At 35.8% G+C, this 14217-nt stretch overlaps 1 protein-coding gene across 1 annotated transcript in view; it reads right to left on the bottom strand.

Moving 5' to 3' along the window:
- The window catches only part of camk1da (calcium/calmodulin dependent protein kinase IDa), a 143692-nt gene that overhangs the window by 65144 nt on the left and 64331 nt on the right, over positions 1-14217 (bottom strand). The window lies entirely within an intron of this gene.

Consider the following 14217-nt stretch of genomic DNA (forward strand, 5'->3'; position numbering starts at 1 on the left):
GACAGAAATTGAATGAAGAGGGCTGAGGAAGCCCAGCCCACTGCAGGAAAGCACAGGGATTGGGGCTTTTAAATAAACACCACGGATGCACGCAGATACAGAACATTTATAAGTTCCCACAGCCCACTGGCGGTGAAGCAACACCCATGGAAATCAGTCAAATCTGAGTTCATGTCCAGTTCATGGGTCCTGGGGGATGCAACTCTGGTGTGAGACCCAACCCTTTAACCGATTGTCAAGATAAAGGCTCTAATAATAGGGCCAACGTCGTTTTCTTTGTTCCAGCATCTCAAATTAACGTGTTCTTCAAAATTATTCAAAATAATGCTACAACGTCTTAACGAAGATATTTTTAGTTAACAGAAAGAGATTAGTGATCAATTTATATGGCATGAAAACTTTTACACTCAAATTTAATATATAAACTATGGCAAACCATAAAACAATGCATCGTTACTGAGTCTGTGAGACAGGCATAAGTTTTGTAAGCCTTTTTTTTTTGTAAGACTTTTTTTTTTATGAAGGGCAAATCCATTAGAAATACCCTGCAGGAAATAAAGCTAGAGTTCTGGCAGGGAGCCAGTCTCCCTGGCTTCACAGTTCAGCCTTCAGAGTGACTGCACTGCATTGCAGCTTAGGCATTAAGGGTAGAGATGTTATTATGAAACTTACATTACTGTCACCACAAAATTAAACTGAGACAGCTTATGCATGAATTACGTTTCAATAAACGTTTCTAATCAAGATATATTCATAGTCTGATGATTTGGTTTAAAGTCTTCTGTGTATTTCATTATGCAGAGTGATTTTTGCTGTAAGACAGAAAGCATTTTTTAAAATTGTAGCATTAGCCTGTTTTTCAGACATTGGCAGAGATGCATAGCAAACTGCATTGTGTACTAATATCCTGTGGTGCGCAGTTTCCAAGGTTATTTCAATGAATAACGTTAACTGTCACATCGTTACTGATATGAAACATGAAATAAGACAAGCATGAAAGATGGAATAAAAATCAAACAAAAGTAAAAAGAAAAATACCAAATGAAAAGTGATAATAAACAGCAAATATGACATTGATTAAACAAAGTTCTTAGTCTGATATGTCATTCTTGTTGTAGACAAACTGAGTACAAGAACAACTAACACATTCTAAACTATCCACATTGCAAAAAGAGGACTAAAAAGCTACAGAGAAGAAGAACCTAAAAGAACACATTAACACCTGTAGGTTTTATAAAACAAATCAAAACCATTGTTTACTGCCATTGTAAGATTCTAACATGGCCGTGCACAACTCCAGGCCTGGCGAGAGGGGCTGTGTCTGGGGATTATGGTCTACCTCTGCACATAATGACCTAATTGAAAAATATAGCTTAACTGGAGCAACTTGACATTTTTCTAAGGTAAGATGTTTATTGAAACAGACACAGATAACCTGCCGGATCTGAGCCTCAAGGACTGGGATCCCATTTAACACCTGTGTTCTGGTAAAGTGGTCTCCAATGCTGGTTTTGTAGAGCCCCAGATGGTTTTACAGGTCACACTACATCAACTTTCGTTTAAAGATTAGGAACACTTGCAGGTTATTGATTAAGTACTGTAGTCAATAGAGAAACTCTAGTCCTTGACAGTTATAAAGGTATGCATTCAGATTTTTGACCCAGATTAGTACTTAAGGAAACTGCTAGAGCAAGGATGTGCAATCCTGGTCCTAGAGGCCTGGTACTGTATATCTGCAGGTTGTCTAAGACCCTTTCAAGCACCAGCATCTGAAGTTGTCCAATTTGTCCAAGTCAATATTTTAAATCTTTAAGAGAAGAGCTGAAATGAAAATCTGCAGAAAGACCATCTGCTTGCGCAATCCCCACGAAAATACACTGGCACCCAACTGCAGTCCTGAAGTGCCCCAATGCAGCATGATTTGTAGATAGTATTTATGAAGAAGGTTAACCAGAGTCCCTTAATTTAAACAAAGTTCTTGCTTAATTGTTGAATAATTTACAGGTATTAACAGTTACCAACAACTGGTGATTTAGAGTGACCTATCGAACCTCCTGGACTGGGGTCTTGCAAGCACTAGGATTAATGACACCTGTAAGATCCTGTCTGTAATTACCACGTTTTAGTTACAGTAGCAGAAGAAAAGAAAATCAACACAAAATCACAGAGCTCCAAATGTACAGGGAACCCCTGACAAGAAATCAATTAAAACTGGTTGGTAGATGCTTATTGTTCAGCTTTGTTCAGATTATTAAAATTTATTTTTTACCTGGAATTCTTATAAAGTTTATGAAGATTCTACTCAAGGTGAACTAGAGGTTACTAAATGGCTATCTCAGTTTCTTATCACCCAGGCAAATATCCATTGATAACTGTCAAAACTAGTATTGTAGAACAAAATACAATAGTGGAAGCTTTAAGCAAATTGTTGATGCTCTTACAATCCAGGGTTTATATAGAGTACATATCTTAATACATAACGTTCCAAAAAATACAACCATGTTCCTTAACGCTTTGTTTTCTGGTTTACTACTGGACAGAATACCGCAGTAGTTAGTACTTTGCTCCAGTCCACCCAGCTATAAAGGTGAATGGACTAGCATCCCACACTCTCAGTCCTCATAATACTACAGATACTGAAAAAAGCTCCACCCAATGAACCTCTAGGTTTTAACATGGACTTTTATTACATCCATCATGGTGTATCTTGGTGCTCCCCTCACAATAGATTATTCTATATTCGTTGTTCTTTTCCTTCACACCAAATTGACCACACTAAGTAAAGAGTACAGCATTTACAGTATGTACAACCGTCCCTATTGACCTATCTCCCTAAATGCAAGAGTTTTCACACATTTTAGAATATAAGGTGTTTACTAAATCAAGTACATTAACAGATTCCTAACACAATACAGGAATACACAGGTCATACTTGAGCCATATTTAACAATATTCAATTCCAATAATAAAGCTCAATATACCAGAAAGAAGTTCTACAAAAATAATGGTAAAGAACACTGTAAAGGTATAGTAACGTTCTTTATTTCCATGTCTATGACAAGCACCAATTTCACAATAATACTCATCCACCTAAAGCTGATCTGCACATGTGCAGTGTAGTAATACAATGACTCAAAGAAGTCACGTGCCACTGACTATGTTTCTATGGCAACTGGGGGTTTCTATATGGAGAAGTAATAATGCATCTGTTTTTAACCACAACATTTCATATTTAATTAATTAAATAATCTAAACACCTCATCCAATAATTTAATTGTGTAAAAAAAATAAAAAATTAAAAAGATCTGAGTATGTTGACAAAAGTCCAAACATAGTGACATCAGTGACAATAGCAACACAATAGAAAAACAAACGTTCTAACTAAATAAAAGCAGTATGCATTAAAATGGAATAAATCATAAAAATAATCTAATGACCCAGTTTGTTCAAGATGATGTTCTGTCTTTAAAAACAGTGCTTGGTGTCATAGTAGCACTGGCCCATTATTAGGTTTTTAAGTTGATGCAAATAAGATCATGACTTAAAACAATTCAGGCTAGGACGTATGAACCTATTACAGTACATAGTGATACACGTTTCTTTCAATGTAGGGTTCTTGAGACTTGTGGAGTGCAGCAATGCGTTTCTGTGAACTGCTCAGGCCTATACTGTACGTAGACCTTCTGACCTGCATAATGCTGTGCAATCAAACTCTCAAACATTCCAGTGAAATACACTACTTTTCCTTACCAAATCAGTAATTACAATGAAAAATATGAGGCACGTTTTTGACCCATTTAAGCAGCTGTAACTGAAAGAAAAAAGAGCAATAGAGCTCAAATGCACTCATCAATTAAACTAACTATACAAGAATACTTAAAAAAAACCATTTCCCCATTTGTCACACACTAAGTCAGATGATTACAATAAAGCTTTTAAGCTGTTTTTTATTTGCAGTTACTTCACTATTTCAAGTACTCATCTGCTAAGAATAATTGCCTCTAAAAGGTTTTACTTCAAAACTCAATGTAATTAGCTACTGTGCTTAAAAAAATAATTGACATAACACAGACTTACAGAAGTCTGCATTTTCTAAATGCATCACCTTTATATTATGCTAGAACCAATCTAACCCTCTTCCATTTTGCTAATCATAGTTTAGCAAAATGTATAAAAATGATAAGTGCTGAAATTATACTCATTTGATGCTGACAACAATTCATTCTAATCGATTGACACAGGATCTTTTCAAGACTTTGCAAACAGCAGCTCAGCTCAATGCATAGATTTCTTGGATTCAATCAGTTTATAGTACTACTGTTCCAAGAGTGCTACCCTTTTGCATTACTAGGAAATCTGTCTTCCAGTTTTGCAAAGATACAGCTTGTAACTATGACCTCAAATATTTTAGCTTTACAAGCATTCCTTTCTTTATTGCAACAAAATGATTCAGAGATTGAAAGTTCAGTCCTTTTATCATCTCCTTTGCTGATGACATTAACATTTCAGTCAGGCTTTGCCATGACAACCACTTATAGATATTAACTTGGAAATTTCAGCATTGAATAGCCATGGTAACACTCAAAAATGAAATTACATATATTTTCTCTGTTATATAAGAAGAAGCTACATTTTTAGTAAAGGTTTACATATTGGACAGTATATTTTAAAGTGGGAAAGTATATGCGCAACTTGCAATGAGACACAAAACTTGCTAACTTCAGGTCCGAAAATCCTTAGAAAAATGATATGTCTTGCAAAGTGACATTTTCTAGTCTCTATTATTCAAACAATGATCTGGCAGACAATGACCTACATTATAAATACACCACGGACTGTATTTTATATACAGTACAAAAAACATAGCCTGAGCACAACACAGCTTCAAAGGCATTCATGCTGGTACATGCACTGGAATTCAACACATACAAACAAAATTTAAATTGACACACAAAACGTTTTTCTATTATCACCGGTTTCACTTCCTAGAGGTCATGGGCAACACATGAATCACCTGTACTAATCCATTATTATTATTAAACCAAAGCAGGTTTGATTTTAACTGGAATATCCAGTTAAAACAAAAACACTGCCTTTATTTTACCAAACAAGCAAGATAAAACACATTTGCAAAAGAAGCTTTTTACTGTACCATGAACAATGACTAGCACCGTGAACCTTTCAGCCACAGTATTCTAGTAGTGGACAGAGTAAAACACATAAACAGAATTAGATGGATGATTGCCAAGATTCATAAAGCTAGATTAGAGCAGCATGGTGGCAAAGTGGCTGGCATCAGTGCCTACATAATGCTGGTGTCCTGGGCTCAATTCCTGGCGTGTTGTCTGTGTGGAATTTGGATGTTCTTCAGGTGTTCACTAGGGCTTCCTCCAGGTGCTCTGGTTTCCTCTCACAGTGCAAAGACATGATGGTAGGTTAACTGGCTTCTGTAAAACCTGGGCAGGGTGTGAGTGCCTGCGTAATTGTGTCCGTGTGTGCTCTGCAAAGGCATCTCATCCAGGGTGTATCCCTTCTTGTTCCAGCCTTGCTTCCCAGGATACACTCCAGGCTACTGACCATGAACGGGATAAGTGGTTATTGAAAGTGACGTGATGATAAAGCCAGAGAATAATGTAATTGTGATGCTTTTTTAATGAAAAATCAATTTTCCTGAAGTGATCCACGGAACAGAACAGTTAATTACTTTCAAAAGAATTAACAGAAAGTACCTTAATAACTCTAACCATAGTGGAAAACCATTTTAAAACTGACAAAATAATCTGAAGAAGAGTAAATTGGTTTCAAAATTTCATACAAATTTCATGTCTTGTGCTCTAAGAATAAAACTCATTTCCAAATTACATACTGGTCCAGAGAACCAAATGTAATTTTAAAACTAATGAGAAAATTGCTATTAAAATCATCATCGGTATTAGATTGTCCATTAGTTAATTTATTCTAATTCATTCCTGATTAAAAATAATAAGAATTTAAAATGGGTAAAATATTTAGGTGGGGAGCTGCGTCAGCATGCGTGGGCTGCAAAGGAACAAGTAATAGGTTTATTCCATGCTGAAAAAAAGAAGAAAGAGAACACAACGTTTCGGCCGTGGAGCCTTCTTCAGGTGTGAGGGTAAAATATTTAGTCATACTGTAATATGTCTTGTTCAGTCAGTTTCTGTTTTTTTCTCTGAAATATGCTTTTGTATTGCCACATTTAACAACAGTGCTTCCTTTCTTTGTTCTTTTTTACTTTTTCTCCTTGTTTTTCATATACAGTACATTGTATTTTTACACAGACTTTAGACTGTCCACTGGGTTAAACCTCATATAAAATGAGAGGGTAATGCAGCTTTTCATTTTCTGTCCTCGCAGAGTGCAATACAGGCATTGCTGCACGTGAACTTTGTTATAACAGTTCCTGTTCATCATGTTCAAATAATACACAAAGAAGTAACTGCACTACAGTAAGTATCTTTTGGGATTGCATGAAAGGGTAAGCATTGTGAAACAACACTTGACTACTATGTCTTTTGACATTTCGTCAAGCTAAAACAATAACAAAAATAAAGAAGAAAGGTAAATCAGAAAATGTATAACCAGTGACATCCACTCACACCTTGTTTTAGTTACAATGAAGACAGGTTACAATACACACTATTACTTATGTTGTTGTAGTTTATACCAACTATTAGAAAAAATATATTAATGAGGCAAAAAACAACCTGGTATTCAAAAACAAGACAGGCTTTCAAAAACTATTAAAAAATAAAAAGTTTAGAGTTTATTGTTAAAATAAAAGTGTTGCCAATAGCTGAAGACAACTTGTTCAAAAGCAATGCAAAAGGGAGATCAAGAGACACATACCTCAACATTTTTGCTTCTTACTAGGGCTTGTAATATTTTTATTATCACTGTACAAGACTGTTTTTGTCTTTAGCCTCAATCTGGAACACTATGCTTTGTTTACATAATCCCTGCACTTTTTATATCCCTATATGCATTCATTATTTCTGAATTATTTTAAACTAACCTAATACATGTGTTAGAGCCCTGGATTATTGTATTGAAAGAAAGTGGCCATTACCCTTAAACACAAATCTCATCTCCCACAACAAAATGCTTACTAAGATAGAAGATAAAAAGTATCATGCTTCTGCTTTCTGTTCTGCTAACAATAAAATGTGGGGTGTTTTGCTTGTGTTACAGCACCATAGTGTTCCACTTTCTATTTTAGTTTAAAGGAGTTATGGAGAAGTAGAGACTGCATTTTAGGACTGTTTTTAAATTGATTTTATTTCAGTTTATGCCCCAATGACTTTTAATTTCTATGCTTCACTGACCAAACTGTTATCAGTTTATGCCGATGATGTGCTATTGTTTTACAGTATATATTGCCCAATCACTCCTTTCATACTTAATGATTTCAATGATGTTAACACATTTATCTATTGAAATCCACCCATTATTAATTTCATTCTGAAGTCCTGCCACAAACCAACAGTATAATAACAGGTTCTTTGTTACGAAAAGAAAGGAAAGTCTCTCCTCTTGGTTGTATTTGGAGATCAGAAAAAATAAAAGTAAAGGAAACAGAGACAAAGAAATGGACCCCAAAGATAAACAAGACAAGACAAGAAAGCAAGAGGGGCAAAGGAGCACCTCAATACCTCAACTGGGTCCTAATTACAGCCCCTTTTAAAAAGAAACACCAAAGAGGAGAAGGAGAAGATAAAGCAGACCATTTTCACTATCGCCTTAAGTACAGACAAGGCAGGAGTGGTACAAAACAAACCTCACGCTGAGACCTAAAAACGTAGCTCTTAAAAGAGCTGTTTAACTTAAAAAAAGACTTCACAGAATAAAATAAAGAAGAGTGTGGCTCAGTCCAGAATGGTTGGCTAAGCCACTCACTGCAGTATGTGTGAGGTTTTATTGCTTTGATGCCATACTGTCTCGAAGATAGTCTCCATCTCAGTGACATCACTCCACTGCATACCAGATGCCTAGGTACAGTATAAGGACCCTGAGCTGCACGCTGGGCCTGCCACATAAAGATGTTGGGGTTTTTTTGGTGGCTCATCTTCGAAACAGTTTTGCGTCACTCTTGCACCCTCATTTCCTGAAAGGAAGGACCAGACACCTAACTCGTTGTGTTGTTTGGCAGCACCTGAGAGTGTTCGTCTGTGAATGAGAAAAAGACAGACCCAGTCCTACACATCCTAGAGGAAGAGTTAAGGGGTCATAATCCTTTCTAGCCTATTGGCAGCACTGGTATAGAAGCTTAATCCTCTCCAACTTGTGTTTGGAAATATTTAATTGTTTGGTAGGTGATTGTCTTTTACAAGGAAATAGGGTAACATTTATTTTTTTTAGTGACCGAATTAATCATTTTGGAGTGGTGCTATTTTATCACTGGTGCTAGAAATCCTATTCAGGTACAGTGCTTCAGAAATTATTGCTGCCACTTAGATTAAGAAAACTAATGAAAGGCCTTGACGTCTAGTATCTTACTGGTACTTTTTTCCACCAACCTGATATTTACCAGTGTAACAGGATATTACCAGGAAATCTTTACTTTTCACTCTTAGAAAACTGATGTAACCATTACTGTATGTGTGTGTACAGATCAGCGAACAGCACTAAACTGTTTTTGTGGGTGATTTTTTACTGTCCTCACAAGTCATAACTAGTTGTATGTCTGGTTGTAAAGGTTTCTCCATTAAACTGTTACTTGCACACATTAAAAGAAATCAGACCACAGATTATCTTTAAAGGTCTCCCTTCAGCTTTAAAATAAAAGAGTCTGTGGCACAGCAAGCATTTTGATACCCATTGCTTAATCCAGTGACCTCTTCTACCACAGATAATCCTGCCCTCATCATTTGGCTGAAAGGAAATAATTACTGTACTGCACAGGCACCTCATTACGTCTCCTGTAGGCTTAATCATGTTGCACAACACTGTAAAAAACAGTTTTCAGTATTTAATATGAAGTTTAAAGATCACAATCTTAAAGGCCAGTTTAGTCACGCTAAAGAAGGGTTAAATGATTCAGAGATACAGTACCTTGCAAAAGTATTCAGACCCTTTCTGTGGTGTTCCATATCTTATTATGAAATTACAAAATAACTGCACACCTATTTTATGAAACGTAATATTTTATTCAAAACCTGATTGCTCAGACTGGGTACTTCTAAAGGTAAGGGAAGTTACTGTTAAACATCAGCAAAAATTCAAAAGTAAATAATGAAATATGTTGGTTACATAACTATTCAGACCCCTGAACTCAATATTTGGTGGAAGAACCTTCGGCAGCAGATTATCCCCAGATTATCAAATCAGGACTTTTAACTGACCTCAAGGACATTCACTTCCTCATTCTCAAGTCTCATTCTCATTCCAGTGTAGCTTTGGCCTTGTTCTTTGGATTACTGTCCTGATGAAAGGTGTATTTCTGTCCCAGTATTAGGTCTAAAGAGATCTTATCCTCAAAGATTTGCCATGACTTTGCTCCGTCTACAGTAGGTTCACATCAGTCTTGACAAGCTTCACTAGTCCCTGCTGATGGGAAGATACCACCACCATGCTTCACAGTAGGGTTGGTGCTGACTAGGTGATGCACTATGTTGGGCGTGTGTCAGATGTATTGCTTTTCATTTCTACCATAAACTTCCAGTTTTGTCTTGACTGACCACAAAACCTTTCACCACACGTTTTAAGTAACATTTGGGTGTTTCACTGCAAACCCCATGCAGCATTTGAGATGTCCTTCTGTTATAAACAAGCCAGAAATCTTACAAGAATGAAAAGCTTAAAACAATGAATAAAAACGCTTGATATTATTTGATATCTATGAGAGACCTTTAACAAATGTGTAGTATTTTAAAATAAAATCCAGTTTTTATTAAAATGTAAAAATGTCAAATATTATTTTTATTGTTAGTGTACAGTATTAAGTACAATATCCACCTGATTTTAAATCTTCAGGTATGTGATTTGTATGTCCTGGTTTGCCACTACGAACTCCACAATCATACACAGTGTAGGGCGAGGAAGTAAAAGCAGACTTCTCGTCTCGTCTAAAAGCCTATCGTCTTTTAACAAATCACAGGCAACACAACCTCTTCCGCAGGTTCAGTGCTGATTTGAGAAGAGGCTTGTCCCTCACTGACAGCACCACATGTCATACATTCTTCAGCCATACTGGAAGCCCAAATTCCCCTTTTCTCATCAATATTGTGTAGCTACAGATCAGAAGTTGAATTATTGCATACAGTACTCTATAGCCACATGTGTGCACTGCTTTTTACCTTACTGAATTGGAACGGGCTACTTGTGGAGAAGGTAGCAAAACTCTGTAGCAGTTTTCATTGTGCTGTCAATAGGACTAACTATTCACATGCAGAAACCCTAAGAGCTTAATTCCCTCAGTAATAATAAGGAATTTGAAGGGGTTGGCTGGTTGTACAGTACGTGCTGAGCTGAAGACTTTTGGTTTCAGAAAATTAAATTAACTGTCATTTGCTAGTATATGTTGGTTAATATAGAATGTACAGTATAAACAGCCATGATTATAATGGAGAAAGATATAAACAAGACCTACAGTAGCTGAATAATGAAGGTCACATGGGTTGCAATTAGCATGAATGAAGACAGCCAATCTATGGTAGAGATTCTCCACAGAATTAGATGTTCTGCTTCAACAATCAGCTGCTTCACCAACAGGAACCAGGAAAACAGGACAGGTTAGATTCTAGAAGGCAGAGGGACACCACTACATCAGTAATAGTAATAGTCTTCAGAGTGTTGTGGCTTCAGCATGAAAAGGCACTGGAAGAAATAACCCGTGCATCAGCAAAAGTACTACAGCTCACAGCCTGCATGGCTGAAGGTCATTCAAGGATAATAGTTGAGAGATGGAATTGGTATCTTCAATGGGACAAATAACATTGGAGTTGGCAGTAGAGAGATTCGTGTAGTGCTTTTTCACTGATGAATACTATTTTGCCCTTGACAGAGCTAAGAAAGATCAAGTGTGGTGAGAGTAATTCTGACTGCTGCATTGTTCAAGCAAACTGGAGGCACAATTTCAAGATAATAATGTCAAACAAACAAGAACACCCTTGTTGCAGATTGAGGGTAACCTTACTACTCATGGATATACTAACAAGGGTTACAATGACACGATATAAGAAAATACACTGCTTATTATACAGTATGGCATTTGAGCTTAGTTCAAATTGGCAAAATATGTTGATTAAGAATCTGAATAAACAGGCCATTCAAAATGACTTCAAGAAAATAATGTCAAGGTTTTGGAGGGGAAAATAACACAACTAACTGACCAACTCACCGATGCTATCAAGAGCAGACAACTGTGACAGGCCAGCCTTCACCTGGTGGGATACAGCTGCACAAGAAGAGTGGTGGAACATCCTACAGCACTCTTTCCACTGACAGATCAGGTCTATACATTAGCAGTGGAGATCAAACTTGTCTCTAAATGTTTAAAATTCAGATTTGACAGTGTTACATTTTGAAAGCTTTTTATAACTCTTTGATCTTGTTATGTTCACATTTTCAGTGATTTTAGCTATGATATGTATAACATATTTTAATAATGCAATAGATAATAATGCAATAGATCTGAGTATTTTGTACATTACTAGCAGCTCTCTTTATCTAATGATCTCATTACAAAAACAAACTGTTGTACTAAGAAACAACAAGTATAATGTTTATTCTCCAATGCTTTTGGTATAGTATATGCTCTTAGGAGGTTAATCGACATTAAAAATTGATTATTACACCTGGAGTTTCATTCCGATTGTCAAGACAAGTGTAATAGAAAAAATGTCAAGTTCCCTTTGGACAAGCGACTTTCTTTATTTTTGCTTCTCATCATTTAGTCTATAAAAGTAATGACTTACTTGAATTTACTTCAATTTGTATTCATCATTATCTGCTCTTAAAAGACTAACCTGCGCCCTAATACTTCGTTATTGTTACCACCTAAGCCAGTCATGTTCATTTTCTGCTCATTAATGTATTCATTGTGGCATGAATTAAATACACAGTATGCAGAAAAACTGTTCTTTTCTTTCATTCTGTTTGATATCTGTTTAATATGTTTTATTATATTCACTAGGCCTGCGTTTTGCCTTGCTCTTGTGCAATGTATGTCCTCAGAAAAAAATCACAGTGCAGAAGAAGCAGAAGAACTGTATGGATAATGCGTATGCAGTTAAATACTACTAATATTTGAATTAATTACCTTTCCTTCAATTACATTAAAATTAAACAATTTCTATATAGACAATGATTAAGCAGGTTAGTGACAGAACTTGTACTTGGGATATACAATATATTCTGATGCAGTGATAAATTTGCTTAGAAAGCTAGATGGTTTTGAATTGTGGCAAATATACTGTATTTGAAAGGGAGTTTTTAGAAAATGGACGGGTTTATAGACAGACCTTATAAAATCTTCCATAATAGGCCCCGAGTACACCAGTAATTGAAAACATCTGGCATCAGTTTAAACTAAAGAATACAAAACAAAAAGTTGACTGCCATTACCTTTTTATTATGCTCATATTTAATTTATTCAACTCTATTACATCAGCAAATAAAAGTTAATGTGAAAGTCAACAGTTAGAAGCAGATTAAATAACAGTTTAACTGTTTAAAAAAAACAGTTGACTAATTGTATTTTTGACTGCCAGTGAGAATAGTCATTGGCAGTGACTAAACAATGCAATCTGTTCTGATGAGGACCTATTCCCAATTATCTCAAGCTAAGTTGCTTCATTCCTCGCATTTGAAGCTGACTGGTAAAGACAGACCCAAGGTGAAGTCTCTGCAAGGCAACAGGGCATGTCTAATTGTTACCTTGAAAAGCTTAGGGAGGAATAAATCATTAGGACACTATGCTGCATTTTACAATGGGACTGCAATTTAATTTTATTGTGCATTTATGTGGGTTTGGACATTTTGCATGGAATATGATGTTGAGTACACATTATGGCTCAGAAGCAAGTGATATCTGATACAATGTGACAAGCTCTTAAAATACATTATTGCTTCAACTATTACTAATTTCACAAAGCAATCACTTATCCTGAACTTAAAATAATCTGCCAGAAATACTTAAACAAACACCTCATCGCCTGTCTTTCCATTAGAAAGATTTTAGAAAAACGGCGCATCCATCCAAATGTTTCTGGCTGTTGCTAAGCAACAGATCTTTAAATTCATTGTATGAGAATGTCTGATTTATAATGATATGAATTGGTACTGATGCAGTACTAAATGTGTATCCCTTGTCAAACTTATAAAGCATCACAGTTGAAAAATAGTATAATTCCTTTCATAAACACAAAAATAATTGTAGTCTGTTACTTGTGGAAATCCAATGTACAAAACTGGGAGTTCTATAGAGATGCCTGCTGGAGGATTTAATGTAAAGGGTTCTTAATAATGTACTAGGAAAAATAATAAGTATTTGTTAAAAAAATAATACTGTAACTCCCTTAGCCCTGCTGGGAATGGACTTAATGTAGAACAGGTAATGGACCATAAAAATGTTACCAAACGTATTCATGCATAAGACTATGATAAGAAACTTTCAACTCCCCAGTGCTGCACTACAGTATATAAAAAGTTAAAAACCATATTACTTACTTCAAACCTTTGGGAAAATATGAAACATGTTCCACCATGCAGTGTTCCCGGGATTATGGGGCAGAGATTATGGTGTCATCTAGTCACTTTAATTTAGGAAAAGGATTTCAGCCACAATCTAAGATCACCTCTGGCCTCATCAAATAATTTAATTTCCTTCCACAGTTTCACCTTGATCCTAAGGTAAAGTTGATAAAAATCTATGAAAAAATGAGCAGCTAAAAAACTCACTGAAGATACAGTATGGTTCAACTGCATCCTCCTCCAAACCCCTGGAACTATATTCTTCCATAAGTATTTTCTCATTGCACAGCACTGCTATAACAAGTTTGTTAATGTAAGAAAAGCTTTGCAAACTGACACTGTAGGGGTTTACTAGTTTAAACTATAAAGACCTGATTATTTGAGCACATTAAATATTTCAGTCTGATGTTCAAGACAACATTCTTTTCATTCGAGTTTTCTGACAAAGCTTGACATTTTCACAGCAGAATTATCCTAATCAGCTTTTCCATTTATATCTTTCTTCCT

This window comes from Atractosteus spatula, chromosome 8 (genome assembly GCF_055471065.1).
Source record: "Atractosteus spatula isolate fAtrSpa1 chromosome 8, fAtrSpa1.hap1, whole genome shotgun sequence".
NCBI lineage: Eukaryota > Metazoa > Chordata > Actinopteri > Semionotiformes > Lepisosteidae > Atractosteus > Atractosteus spatula.